This window comes from Manis pentadactyla, chromosome 6 (assembly GCF_030020395.1).
Source record: "Manis pentadactyla isolate mManPen7 chromosome 6, mManPen7.hap1, whole genome shotgun sequence".
NCBI classification, from domain to species: Eukaryota; Metazoa; Chordata; class Mammalia; order Pholidota; family Manidae; genus Manis; species Manis pentadactyla.
Genome location: NC_080024.1, coordinates 6500435 through 6515900, shown reverse-complemented (window position 1 = coordinate 6515900; position 15466 = coordinate 6500435). Strand labels below are relative to the sequence as shown.

The 15466-nt window shown below is 44.3% G+C and overlaps 1 long non-coding RNA gene across 1 annotated transcript; it reads left to right on the top strand.

Annotated features, from left to right (window-relative positions):
- Positions 1 to 15262, top strand: LOC118925662 (uncharacterized). The gene is made up of 3 exons (XR_008998136.1): positions 1 to 1800; positions 11476 to 12686; positions 14372 to 15262. It is a non-coding gene; the product is annotated as an uncharacterized LOC118925662 (long non-coding RNA).
- The last annotated feature ends 204 nt before the right edge of the window (positions 15263 to 15466 follow it).

Genomic DNA, 15466 nt, shown 5'->3' with positions numbered 1-15466 from the left:
AGGCGATAAAGATACTAACTGTGACACCTAACAACAACCAAAAGCAAGAAATCCTCATTTCCTCCTCAGGAAGAAGCCTCTCCCCACAAATCTGTACAAACATCACCTAGCCAGGTAGGCTCCTTACGTTTCAAGGGCCAAAGATGCGGGGGTCACCCCAGGGGGTGGGGTCTGTCACCAGGGTGCATGGGAAGTGACAGTTGCACAGTCCTGCTCCAGGAGAATGGGAGCAACAGTCAGGGTCCAGAGCCCTACTCGTGAGCCCAGGGTCAGCCTTGTGGCCCTCTCTTGAGATCCCATCAGACACCAGCATTTCTTCCTCCTTACACAGCCGAGCCCCAATATTCACCAATCTGGGGCTTCTTGTCTCTACTTGGCCCTCAGGCCTGGCCTTCTCTTGGGATGTCCTGCATTTAAAACTTCCAGGGAGGGCAACTTGGGATCAGCTGATCTCCACCTTTCTTGTTAGTTTGGGTTCCCCAGAAAAAGACAAAGATTCAGGTGCAAGGAGAGTATTTGGGGGTATCTCCAGGGAACACTGGGGGGTGCATAGGGCATTGGGAGCAGGAAGGAAAGGAAGCGGTAAAAGATGCTGTGGGAGCAGGCAGCCCTGAGGTCCCCTGGGGCTTACTGCGTGGGGGCCACTGTGGACACATAGCTACCTCTGTTATCCCATCCAAAGAGGAGAGAGCCGGTTCCTTATACACCAGCTTTCATGAGCCATGTGAGGGCTGCTTCTGGAATGTGAATTCCTCACCTCTTCTGGCCTATGCAGCAAAGGTGACACCAATGGCCAGGAGGAAGAAGAGCCACATGGTGGGAGGTGGGGCACCAACGTGTCTGCTCTATCACTCAATAAGATCAGTACTACGGGACAGAGTTCTAGAACCAAGCCCACCCACCAGCCACTGGCCTCTCCTATTTCTACTCTGTGCCTTTGGGCTGACATTCCTGGGGCTCAGAGAGACATCTCTGAAGAGATACTTAATATAAGGATGTCCCAAATAGTATACTGTGAGACAGAATACACAAACAGACAGTGGCCAGACCATATATAAAATAGAACTCTGACCCACAGCCTGCAGTAAACTACCCAGGAAGCCCACCCCTTATTTACAGTAACTGGCCCAGAAATGCAGCCTGCTGTATGTAAGTCAGACTTAGGGGGAGCCAGCCAGCTGTCTCTGACCATCCACGAAGCCACACAACCCCTGCAACAATTGGCCCAAAACATCCAGGGCTTGATTAATAACTGACTGCTTTCCTAACTTTTGTCCCTGCTTCCAACTTAGCACCAGCCAAAGAAAGCCAAGTATGTACCGGTACCCAGCGCACAGGGTGCCCCATGTACAGTGAGCCCACCTCCAGCTTCCCTGGGCCCATAGGCCCCCATCAGGCCATGCCTGAAGCCTTCATTTTTCCCACCACAGAGCTTTCCCCTTCCTCTGCTGAGACTAGTGACAGGGGCTGATTCCCTTGCTTCAGCAAGCTCTGCGTAGATGGCCTTTGCTTCTTTCATATGACTGGTCTTTATTTCTATAATAAGTTCATCTCAAATAATTATGTTAAAAATTTGCAGGTTTTTATCTGATATTAAAACTTAACTGGGCATCCTGAATTTTATCTGCCAACCCTAATGTTTTTCCACCCATCTAAGTATGCAGAGAAAGTCTCCACCCACCCAGAGTTGGAGGTTTACTTGGATTTCACAGCTGGAATGAAGCACTTTGAATCTGGAAGGCACAAGCCTATAGCAGTAAAGAACGATGATGGTAAATAACATCCACCACAGACCGAACTGTAAGTTCTGGATTCCCACTGAAGAGAACCAAGTGGAAACAAAAGGAGTGCTTGTTTTAGGGTAGAATTTTTAAGCACAAATGAAAACTTAGGTAAATATTCCCTGTCAAAGTTGCATTTAACTCATAAGTTGTCTAAAGTTAGCTAACTATCAGCTGCATAACTGGACAAGTTGTTTAACACCTCAGGGGAGACAGAATTTGTAGTTTGTGTTTAGCCATGTTGCCTTTAAAAAAAGTCAGTACTCTTCAGAGGAACATAGAATTCTAAGGATCTGCAATTTATCATTCACCATATCCAGGATACAATCCAAAATTGCTTTATATAAAAGGAATCTTCAAAACATGACCCATCACAAGAGATAAGATAAGCAAAAGAGATCAATACCATTCCATATATTGGAATTCACAGACAGAGAAGTTAAGGCAGCTATTATAACTATGCCCAATGACATAAAGGAAAATACTCCTGAAATAAATAAAAAGATAGGAAATCTCAGCAGAGAAAAATATATTTTAAAAGGCAACTCAGAATTCAAATCCCAGTGAAAAATCCTTCAAGAATTAAGGTGAAATAAAGACATTTTTAGATAAAAGAAAACAATTTCTTGCTGTCAGATCTAATGATTTCTTGGCTTATGGGATATGATAATAGATGGAAAGTCAGATCTTTAGGAAGGCATTAAAAGCATTGGAGGTGGTAAGTATATGGATAAATATAAAAGACTCTTTTTCTCTTAATTTCTTTAAAATTTGTGTAGAACAATAATTATAACATTTTATTGTGGGGTTTATAAAGTATGCAGATGCAATTCTTACGACAGCTGCAGCATAAAGGAAGCAGAAGGTGAGGATTGGAGCTGCATGATTGCAAGGGTTATACATTTTACAAGAAGTGGAATAATATTAACTCTAAAAAGACTGATGTGGTAAAGATGTACATTTTAATCTCTGGAGAAACCACCAAAGAAAGGGGTTCTTGGGGAGCTGTGCTTCTTCCAATGGTCTCTGCTTCCACAGCCATATTTCCGCCACGTGTCTGGGCTTTTGACCCTTTTCTGTTCTATGCTAGATCCTGCCCGTATCCTTCCCTCTGCAAGATGCCACAGTGGAAAGTCCTTGTGGAAGACAGACTTTATTGAAACTTTGGGGCAATGGATGGTGGCTCTATGACAGAATATCATGGACAACAATTTGTAAGTTGTTAGACATATTTATGTCTATTAGACATCTTTCTTCTTAAAATGCTTCAGCCATCTGGCCATCAGAAATTTCTCTGATCTACTTTCTCTGGGGTCCCGCTGCTCCTGCATTTGCCTTTCCTCTCCTGAGAATGCTCCACAGTCTGCTTATTTTGTCCTATTGAGCAGTGTCGTTCCCCATCTCATTTAAAGCCCTTGAGGCTCCTTGCTTCACCATAGCTTTGACCCTCCAAGATGTTCTGCTACAAAAAAGACAGTTTTCTTTCTGGCAAGTTCCACTACTAGCTCTTAAGCCCACTTTCCTTCCCTCCTACATACAAGTACACCATCAAGCTGCTCCTGGCTCTCTTCTCTAGTAAACAGAACAAATGAGTCCCAACCTAAACTTGCATCATCCACTTAGCCAGGTTCTGAGCCAAATGAGTGCCTTAGAGGCATCACAATGCACCCTAGACCGCTGTTGTTCCTGAAGTAATGCCCCTGGGGCCACATTCCCCACCCTACATGGCTTACTTGCTCATCCAAAATATAAATTTATTAAGCACCTCCCATGTGCTGGACACACAGTGATTGTCATAAATGACATACATTAATCTCCCAAGAAGAGTTTCTCCCAAAGGCTGCTAAGAGAGTAAGATACTCTCTCCCTATCATCTTATTACTGAGAAGCACTGGGCCATTTTAAGGCCAATTTAAGAAGCACAAGTCTGACTGTAAAAGCTTTGTTCTAGTCATCTTTTGCTGCATAACAAGCTGCCCCAAAACTTAGTGGCTCAAAATGACACTTATTTTGCTAAAAAAATCTTCCATTTGGGCAGGATCTTCAGGGACTGCTTGTCCCAGCTCCATTTACCATTTCGCTGGGTGGCTGGAAGGCTGGGGCTGGAACCACCTGAAGGTGCATTCATTCAGAGACCTAGTGGTTGATGCCGGCTGTCAGCTGGGACCCAGGTATAGCTGGAACACCTATGGTCCAGCCTCTGAAGTTAGGCAGATTCACTTCTGCATTCTGTTTAATGTAAGCCCACATTCCACAGGAAGAAGCTCTACCTTTTGAGGGCAGAAATGTCAAAGACTCACAGATATGTTTTTTTTTAATTCATTTTATTATCATTAATCTACAATTACATGAAGAACATTATGGTTGCTAGACTCCCCCCTTCACCAAGTCCCAACCCCACAAACCCCATTACAGTTACTGTCCATCAGCGTAGTAAGATACTGTACTTGTCTTCTAAGACTCACTACTTGTCTTCTCTGTGTTGCACATCCCTCCCCATGCCCCTCCCCACATTATACATGCTAATCGTTAAGGGCCCCTTTCTTTTTCCCTGCCCTTATCCCTCCCTTCCCACCCATCCTCCCCAGTCCCTTTCCCTTTGGTAACTGTTAATCCATTCTTGGGTTCTGTGATTCTGCTGCTATTTTGTTCCTTCAGTTTTCCTTTGTTCTTATACTCCACAGATGAGTGAAATCATTTGGTACTTGTCTTTCTCCACCTGGCTTATTTCACTGAGCATAATACCCTCTAGCTCCATCTGTGTTGTTGCAAATGGTAGGATCTGTTTTTTTCTTATGGCTGAGTAATATTCCATTGTGTATATGTACCACATCTTCTTTTTCCATTCATCTACTGATGGACACTTAGGTTGCTTCCATTTCTTGGCTATTGTAAATAGTTCTGCGATAAACATAGGGGTGCACCTGTCTTTTTCAAACTGGAGTGCTGCATTCTTGGGGTAAATTCCTAGAAGTGGAATTCCTGGGTCAAATGGTATTTCTATTTTGAGCTTTTTGAGGAACCTCCATACTGCTTTCCACAATGGTTGAACTAATTTGCATTCCCACCAGCAGTGTAGGAAGGTTCCCCTTTCTCTGCAACCTTGCCAACATTTGTTGTTGTTTGTCTTTTGTATGGTAGCCATCCTTACTGGTGTGAGGTGATATCTCATTGTGGTTTTAATTTGCATTTCTCTGATAACTAGCGATGTGGAGCATCTTTTCATGTGTCTGTTGGCCATCTGAATTTCTTCTTTGGAGAACTGTCTGTTCAGCTCCTCTGCCCATTTTTTAATTGGATTATTTGCTTTTTGTTTGTTGAAGTGTGTGAGCACTTTATATATTTTGGATGTCAACCCTTTATCGGATCTGTCATTTATGAATATATTCTCCCATAGTGTAGGGTACCTTTTTGTTCTATTGATGGTGTCCTTTGCTGTACAGAAGCTTTTCAGCTTGATATAGTCCCACTTGTTCATTTTTGCTTTTGTTTCCCTTGCCCGGGGAGATATGTTCATGAAGAAGTCGCTCATGTTTATGTCCAAGAGATTTTTGCACAGATATGTTTTAAAAGCCCACAGCCTTGAGGAGACATGTGGATCATAACTGACAGGCAACAAGGAGAGGAGTAATACTGCCCAGTCCACAGAAAGCCTCTTTAAAATATTCATTGCCATTTCTCTCCCAAAGAACCTCACATCTATACCTTGTGGCATCCTGTGGCTTTTCTCCTCCCTCCTTCTCCCTCCCTCCCTTTCCTCCCACTTCTGTACCCATTCTTCAGCATTTGCCTGTCTGTCCTAGCTCATGAAATCCCTTTTTTTATCAAGTTGAAAGTCGACTCTCCTGTTCTCCCTTTCCCCATGGGCCATCTCTGTCAATTTCCTCAATGGAACCAACAGACTCTTTCCTCCTAGGAAAGGTGGGAGGCAGTAGGCTGTCACTCTTTAATATTTTTCGTGTGTGTGTGTGTGTGTGTGTGTGTGTGTGTGTGTGTGTGTATGCACACACACACTTTTATATTTGAAAATAAACCAAATAATTTTTAACTCAGCAATTGCATTTGCCAGGTTAACCCAGTAATTTGGATAGACTAGATATCTTTGCACATAACCCATGAATATCAATCAATGCACCTGGATATATAGGAAACAGGGCACATTCAAGGGAGAACTTAATGAAGAGACTACTTACAGAGATGCAGGCAAGAGTTAAGAGAACCAGCAAAGGATGTTAAGGCGCCCAGGGACTCCCTACAGCAGGAAGCCACCACTTCCCTTAGATCTGAAGGGGGAAGAGGTGCTGCCTGAGGCAGTGAGAGCTGCAGCCAGGAAGAGGGCACCTGCCAGAAGCCATAGCCATAAAAGAAACCCAGAAGGTAGAGAAGGCTATGGGGTAAACACACCATGACCTCCCTCTTCTCCTGCCCTTGTACCCGCTGCTGGTTCTTCCCATTGGCAAAACCAACCAGAAGCCAGAAGGCAAGGGAGCCCAGGTGGTGACTCTGTCCATAGGGTCAGCGTCCAGACCTGCAGCACACTGAGAGGGACAGAGAATGGGCGGGGAGACGGGTGAGCAAAGGAGAAAAACCAACACAACTTATTACAAAAATGAGTAAGATTATCTTTTGATGGCAACTCTTTCAAGATGTACATACATTAGAAGTAAAAGATGTTGGGAGTGAGGGGTGCACATATCCAAACAATTCAGAAAAATAGACATTGACAACAATTGGCATGGCAATCACTCTTAATTATATGAGCTAATGAAGTGGGATTCCTGGCATGACTTACTCCAAAGTAATTATATTTGGCTTGGTAGGCAGAATGGTTTTTATAACAGATTTTTCTAATTATGTTTTGCTTATGTTAATATGAAGATTTGATTCCTCAAGTAAATACCACTTGATCACAAAACAGGATGGCTCAAAAGTACACTGAGCCCAAGGTAGAAGTTAGGCTGGGATTTTGCAGTTTGCTGCAGATGATTCAAAAGCAAAGGGAAGTTTTTGCTTCGGTTTCATGGGAGCTGCTCTCTCCAACTGGCTTGTAAGAGCATGAAGGGCAGCTACTCTATCTTATGATTCTTCTGGATCCTCAAAAATAATAACACTCAAACTGCACTATGTGTAAGAAGGACCTGGAGAACCTGTGACAGTGAGGATTCCTAGGCCTGCTAGAATGATAGATCCCCCTGTGCTGCATGGTGCCTAGGAATCTGAATTTCAACAGGCATTCTAGATCATTCTGATGGTAGTAGTCAGGAATCACATTTGGGGAATTGCTGTTCAAAGTGCTGGATAAATGATTCATACACAAACGAAGCAAAGTGGTGTAATAGATAAAGTGGGGAAATGACTTGGAGTGAGAGCTGGGTTCAAATCCCAACTTTGCCGTTGATTAATTGAGGGCAGTTACCTTCTTGGTCATTTGCAAGAAAGGTAATGAATATACCTAAGATTATACTTAAAGGTAACAGATGAAAGTGACTAAAAATAGTGGTGCTCACTATTTGTACCCAGAAGCTCCTTGAGCAAACCTTTCTCAAGATGACTGAGCTCTGGGGGTCCCACCTCCAAAGACCAAGAGGACAGGACCTGCAAGATGCGCTGGGTCTCATGCCCAGCACCGTGTCCTTGCTGTCACTACTGTATGTCATGCATTTCATAGTTTCTGAGGCTCACTCTTTCCTTGTTTCCACTCAGGAAATTATTATTCATCCTGCAGCATATGGACAACAGGTTTTTTACCCATTCTCTCCTGACATTGGCATGATACCATTCAACAATATGGTGTTAACAATATTTAAAACTAGCCTTCTTAAATTTTTGGTTCTGGTTCATAATGTAGCATAATGAAAAGGAAAATCTTTCGCATAGTCCCAGTGGTGCAGAAACATTTAGAAATGATTCTAAACATAGTCTCCCAGATGACAGAGGGGTTGTTTTATGTCATTCTGTGATTTCTTTTTCACAGCATGTTCTATGTGCTGGAAAAAAAAAAACTTAATGAAGTCAGAAAGCTAAATTTAAGTGAACCTTTGCTCTCTGTTCATTGCAAAATACATTTTGTTGCCATTAATTGGCTGTGCATCCTGGGATCAGTCCCCAAAGCTGGAAAACAAGAATCAGGCCTCATAATATAATAGTCTTGATTATACTCAGATTCTAACTACCACTGTGGGTCTTCCCTAATCTTTTACTTAATTGACTCTCAGTGAATATGTGCAAAAAGAGTTTCCAATGGTTCCTCTTAAATCTCCTTACTTGGACGTGAGTATGTGATAATACTAATCCTAGATGATATATGTTAAGATCTAATTTGGAGGGTCAATAAATAGCTTATGAATATTACTATGGGGAGTAAATTTAAGCTGAAAGCTGTTTCAAGAAAGCCATTCAAAGTATTTACTTATAACTTAGGTACAAAATCTATAGTAACCTGTTAGTGACTGTAAACCCTGATGTAGCTCTACTCTACCTATGGGTCTCAAACTTAGGTGCACAAAAACATCACCTGAGGTCCTTTCAGAAGAGCAGGCTCTGGGGCCCCCCTCAGAGAATGCGATGTCGTAGCTGTGAGGATTCGGGGAGAGGTGAGACGAGGAACATACATTTTAAGCAACCCCCCAGCTGATGCGCTGTAGCTAGTTGGGGACTAACTAGTCCATTTTGTCTGGAGACGCTCCTCCTGCCCCATTTGTACTTGCCCATTCCCTCCCCTGAGAGCAGATTCCAACCCAGGCATCCGCTCAAGCACTGGCCTGCGGGCAGGGGTGTATCTAGGACTTCAGAACATTCTTCAGAATGTTCTGGCTCTTGAACTTCTCTTGGCCTGACTGTATGAAAATCTAATCACAAACAAAGTAAATTTGTGAAAATGCAGCCTGTTACCTATCTCAGGGATTGTTCAGGGGTTCTCATGTTGGATGCCTTCCAGCCAGATAAAAGTGCACTGTCATGGGCATTCTTCACTTACTCCTTGCTTCTCTGTAGGTTGGGACTTAAGCATATTTTATAGAGGAAGAAACTGAGGTTCAGGGAGGTCAGTAGGCTTGGCAAAGCTCATACAAGAAAGGTGGAGAACCAAGACTTCACTCTGCATCCCCAGTCTCCAAATGTGTTCTCTCCAGCTCCTTGTCAAGGATTCAGTTGTAATGCCAGGATGCCAGGATATGTTAAGGTGGGTTAAGCACTTTACATAAAATAATAAACCAATTACCTCTCAGAATTAATCTTCTATGTAAGACAAGATTACTCTGTATTCACAGCACAGCAGCTGCACAGGAAATGATTAAAACTCTAAGAAAAGGCTCCCTCAGTCTCTATCTTCAGACCTTTTACAATGCTTCCACCTTTTGGTCAGGTATGAAAGTAGACAAGTAAGTCGAGTCTGAATTTGCCTCGGGTTTTCAAGCCTTCCATCCATGGCCCACGGGCACCCTGGTCTGGCTCCCTGGGACTGGATGCCAGCATTGCGGGAGCTGTTTCCCAACAGGGCCAGAAAAGTGATCTTCGCGAACCTAACTCTAGAATCTTCTAAATGGTCTTCTAGTTTTGACAGCTTTGTAGTTCTGATGATCTGTTCAGGCTACCATGGTAAAACCCCAGACAGTTCAGTTTCCTGTGAGCTCCTGCTTCCCAGCTCACTGAAGGCAGTTTCCTCGGTGTCTCCACCGAGGCAGTGAGAGAGGGAAAGAGATCTCTCTTACTCTTCCTGTAAGGCCAACAATCTATCAGTTTAGGGCTCCACCCTTATGATTTCATTTCACTTTAATTATCTCCTAAAAGTTCTATTCCAAATAGAGTCACACTGGGGGTTAGGGATTCAGCATATGAATTTTGGGTGGGGGAAGCACGTTTCAGTCCATAGTAGATGGATTCAGTGATTTTCCAGGAAAGCAGCTTTGGAAAGATGCAAATGGGCAGCTTTTCCTGACTGAAGATAGAAAGTTCTGTCTGCAAAAATACCCTTTTAACCCCTTTGTGAAGAAATGGATAGTGTCTCAAGAAATCAACACATATTGTTACCAACCCTTAGGCCAGGGCATGAAAAATATTATGTCTCTGAATCTGGCTCCATAGGGTCTCAGGCAGAATTATATGCAAATGTGTATGTATGTGGCTTTCCTGCTGGTTTTTGGACATACCAGGCTAGCTCTGGCTGTAGGAGTCCCTTAGGCTGGGTTCCCTAGAAGCAGAGCTGGAGACTGGGATTCTTGTACAAGCAACGCACTGAAGAAATGCTTTCAATGCGAGCATCAAGATAGGCATTGAGGGAAGCAGGATAGATGAGGAGAGGAAGTTAGAACTGTAGTTTTAGGAAGAGCCTAGCCTCAGCATGATTCATGGGGTGCTTGAGCATGCACACTGCATCACAGAGGTTGTCCTGATCTGAGGCAAGGGCGCTGGGGACCTCCCATCAGTCAGTCATTCGCCAACACCCAGGCATCTCTAGGAGGGCAGGTCAGCCAAGAGCAGTCCTGCAGAGAAGGAGACAGGTGTGAACCTTTTAACAGCCAGCACCCACTACAGCAGGGGGTGGAGCGCTGCCTGCTGCAGGGGACTGGGTGGGCTCCAACAGCACCTGCTACAGAGCCTGCTCGGCTGACTGCCTGTGCGAATGCTCTTCCCCAGATAACCTCTTAGCTGACTCCCTCACCTCCTTCAGGTCTTTGATAAAATTCACCTTCTTAATGAGGAATGAGGTCCACCCTGGCCACCCTAATGATGTGCAAACTTCTGCACTCCCCCTTACCATCGCCCTCACTGGGCTCTGCTTTTTTTCGTTTTGTCCATTGCTCTCATCATCCTCCAACATACATAATTAACTTCTTTAGTGTGTTTGTTTTTTTATGGCCTGTCTCCCCCTATTAGAATGGAAACTCTTTCAGGATGGAAATACCAGACTAGCCTTAATGCCTAGAATAGTGCCTGGCATATATTAAGTGCTTAATAAATGCTTGTTGAATTTATTAAGTCTCAAAGGGACCCTGTCCCAAAGAAGGGAGGATGTATAAAGGTAAACCTTTATATGGTATAAATGGCTCTAGCCAATCCAGTACGGCTCCTCCAGGAATCCACAGACAGTATCCTTTTTGGGTCCCGATGAATACAAAGTCATCCACACAATGGGCTTTGTGTGCCTGCCCAAGGCTGCCCCGCCCGGTACAGCTGCTGTCCTTGGGGACCTGTTAAGCTTTCTCTTGCGCCCCTGATATGTCTTTACTCTCCTTCAGAAGCCTCAACTTGGGACAAGTGTGAACACTTTGATGATAGTACCTGACTTAGCAGAACTTCTCACCCAAAGACAGGGAAGCACGAACATATGGGAACAGTCAGATATGACAGTGCTTCATAAACACTGAGCAAGACCTTTCACAGATTCCTCAGAGGGTGCTTACTAAGGCCCCAGAGGAGAGGGACCGAGCCAGCACTCGGGTCCTACTGCCTACGGAAAAGGTGTCTTGGACAAATCCTGAAAATAACTTTTAAAAATCATTTCCTACCCTTCTCCCCAAACAACTCTCAGGGAATTATTTACTCCTTGCCTAGGTAAAAATGAGCAAAGAGTTTAAGCAGACATTACCCAAAAGAGAATGAATGATGAGCAAACACATAGATGGGAAGTGTTCAATTTTAGTAAAGATGGAAACAACTGTCATCTATCAAACTAGCAAACACCGTTTTTTTAAAGTCGTGCTACAAAACTGGTGAAGAAGCGATTACAACGAACATTCTACAGCACGGGCAGGAGAGCGACGTGCGAAGCCCGCGGAAAGCTGCACGACTCCCGTATGTAGACACCGCGCCAGCCTCGCAATCTTTGACCTACTGGAGTCAGACTCCTGCTGGCACCCTACCTACCAAAATAATCTGAAAATCAGGGAGAAAAGCCTTTGAAACCAGCCAGATGGGTTTATAGCAGGACTAAAATGGAAGAAAGAGAGAAAGAAGTAGATTACTTGGGTGATCAAAATTTTTCTTCGGTTTAACTTTCTATCACAAGGACAACATTAGAAAAAAAACAAATCCATCAGGAAATTGTACTTCTGATGACAAATGTGTTTTTTTTTAGGTCCTTAAGACATTTTATAAATCCCCAGATAACTGTGTGATGAAAGGCCATTTTCTCTGTCAAAAACTTATTAGCTCAAGCTGAAATGCCATTTGTACACATTTTCTTCATTTAACCTGATTTTGGCCATGAATCCGATCATGCATCAGAACCCATCATGAAAATATGCAAACCATCCCGCCTAGGATGCAAATGCCATAAATGGCAGAGAAGACTTGAGAATGTGTGCAAGTGTGTATGCATGCACCTGGACGACTTTTGTCACATTTACCCTGTGACCCAACATTAGTAGAATGTTGGCATCTAGTTTCATAATTGGAATTTCTGATTTCATGTACTTTTGACAGGTGTACCATGTTTTCAAAGTTTCAAAAATCTCCTCCAGGGATCTTATCAACCTGAAGCCAGGTTAATAACTATTTCATTTTCAAAAAAAACACCCATTTAAAGAATTCTCTGAATTCTCTTGATTCTCTTTGAACTTCACTCACTAAAAATCAACCACAACTATAGAGGTTTTTTCCCCTATCACAGCTATAATAGACTCATCAACAAAAGACACTTCATTTTTTGGGAAAAACATTCGCTCTTTTTTTTTTTAAATAGCTTCAACCCATAAAACAAGTGTGCACCTGAAATTAGATTTAAGTTTTTTGTTTTTTAATTTTTTACAGGACAGCTACATAAAAGGTTGCTGGCAGTTTGCAGTTTCTGAAGTTGGTACCTCTATAGCAGAAGCCTTCTCTGAATATTCCATGAGAATATCTACCTAGACTTCATTTTCTTTCTTTTGAAAAATTAATGGAAACAGGCTATTCAGTTACCCAAAGGTAATGTAAATTCCCACTTGTTGATCTTGGAGAGGCTGTGAAATCAGGACAAATGGAAATACAGGACTGTGGGGAGGAGAAGAGAAGGCAGGAGACTTGCCCACTTGGCCCTTGCATGAGAGGTCACCCTAGGGTCTGGCAGACAGGACAGGCTGACCCCCAACACTGCAGCAATGAGTGGCTGTCACCTCCCTGGTCAGGACTCACGGCCTGAGTGGCCACACACCCATTCTAGGACCTGGAACAGCTCTCCATGCTTCCTCCGGGGAATGCAGAGGCTCATTTCCTCAGTTAGTGGCAAACGCAGGCAGGACAGGGAATTTTCTTCTTTAAGTCTCTGTGATAAAATTATGTTGAAGGAGCTTCCTGCTCTAAATTCTAAATTTCCATCTTAGTCAAGGCTTAAGGAAGATAAATTAGCTACAGATGGAGATGGAGCAATGTAAGCCTCCAGAGAGCTCATGCACAGCAGGCCTGGGGCACATGGTGCTGGACACAAGTGCCCAGGCCTTGGTCTTTTCCAGACCTTTGCTCACCTGTTCCCTGCTCCTGTCCACAGACAGCTCCTCTGCTCACTCCTGGTCACCAAGGCTTTGCCTCATCTTTGCATGGCTGCTCCAGACCCTGAAGTCCAGCTAGCTCCCCATACTCAGACCCCTCAAAGAGGAATTTGGCCCAGTTTGAATCATTTTTCCATTGCTGGTCCAAAGAGCAATTGGTCAGAAAGGTCCTGGCATGTGGCAGAAATAGCCACCGGGCCCATGATGTCATTAGAGGGAAAGAGAAGGGGACTTGGTAGGGGAGGGATACCCCCAAAATGTCTGCAGCATAGCTGGCAGCTCCTGATTTCCCACCCTTCTCTGGGCACTTGAGTTTCATCACAGCCTCCTCTGGTTCCCTGAAAAGCTCATGCCAAGGAGAAATAGATGTAGAGATTTCTGAGGGAGATACCTGAGGGGAAAGATAGAGGTTTTGTTGGACGAGGCCAGTCCTCTCAGAGCCAGTGGGTTGTCTGTGTCATCAGCTTGGGCAGCAATAACAAGACAGCATAGACCAGGGGGCTTAAATAACAGGTGCTCATTTCTCACAGCTCTGGAGGCTGGGAAGTCAAAGACATAGGTGCTAGAAGATTCTGTCTATTAAGACCCTTCTCCCTGATGTGCAGACAGCCTCAGAGAGAGAGATCCTCTCTCAGGTGTCCCTTCGTACAAACCATTGATCCCATTCTTGAGGGCTCCACCTTCACGCCTAACTGCGTGAAGGACACACATTTAGTCCATAACAGCATCCTTGAGGTAAAGCCAGAGAAATCCGGCATGTCAGGAGTGGTCCTGCACAGGCCCCCTGCCATGCTCGGTTCGTGGTCAGGACGTCTGTGGGAAGCGCGAACCCAGCTTGAATGCGGTGGTGGATTCAGAGAGCAGCAGCTGGGGCCAGTTCTATGCTAGAGGAAAATCTTGGAAGTTGTTAGCGTCTTGATAATATTGAAAGTATGGGACCAGATGAGATCGCCTAGAGAGTAGGTATAAGTAGAGAAGAGGTTTAAAGATTGAGTTCTGGGATCTCCAATATACATCTGGGTTAGGAATTGGCAGACTTTTTTTTTTTAAGGGCCAGATAGGGAATATTTTTGACTTTGTGGGCCAAATATTCTTTGTTGCAATGACTTAACTTTGCCTTTGCAGCACAAAAACAGCCATAAACAACATATGAATGAATGAGTGTGGCTATGTTCAACAAAACTCGATTCCAAATATGAGCAGCTGGCCCATGGGCCACGTTTACTGATCCTGGATCTAGGACATGAAGATGGACCAGCAAAGGAGACTTGAGAAGGAGCAGCCCGGGAGTTAAGAGGTGAACCCAGAGAGAATGTTGTCTCAGAAACTAAGCGAAACATTTTTCAAGAAGGGAGTGATGAGCTGGGTCAAGTCCTGCCGGTGTGCAAAGTCAGATGAGGGCTGAGAACTGAACGTTGGTGACACGAGTCGATCACACTTCCCCAGTGGGAAACCTGAGAGGCACAAGCTCAAAGCCCTTCCTAATTAAAGAAATGGAAAAATTCTCCTTAGCTTGAGGGCTGTACGGCTGGCAGGCTGGTTTTGGGCAGTGGGCCATGTTTTGCTGACCCCCGGTTGAAATGACAAGTTAAGGGTTTTGTTGCTTGCGGCTGAAATCCTTCTAACGTCTCCAAGGGGTAAGGACTGCTGGTACAAGGATGGCGACTTAAGGCTTCTTGTCATTCTAATCCCCATTGTGAAGTGGTCCGCTGACAGGCAGGCTTACAAATCTCCAGAGCACATCTTAATTTAATTCCCACGTATGAGAGAGGATGAGTGTCTGCCTCATCCCCCATCCTCTCCTGACCTCTTGAAGCTGGTAACTCAAGGTTAAGGTCATGGGTGTGGGGTGAGGGGCAGGACCTCTGTAACAGAAGCCAAGATCTGCAAGGAGAATGACCATCTTACACTTTAATAAGGTGAGTCTTCTAGGAGAGTCATTAACAAGAACCAAAGATCCGATTGTCTTTTAGATGCTTCTTCACTATCCTACTTCCCAACCAGGCCAGAAAGGTCACCTATACTTGCCTCCAGCACATGCACACACACCCCCACCACCGCCAACACACACACACTCCTAACTGAGGGAATGGATGGAGTGGAGAATGGTTGCTAAACTTAAGCTTCTCCAGGGTGGAGGTGGTGTCAGACACCAAGAAGATGGGGCTTTGTGGGAAAAGAGGGAAAGAGAATTTAAGAACCTGGAGGGAGGGTTGAGGA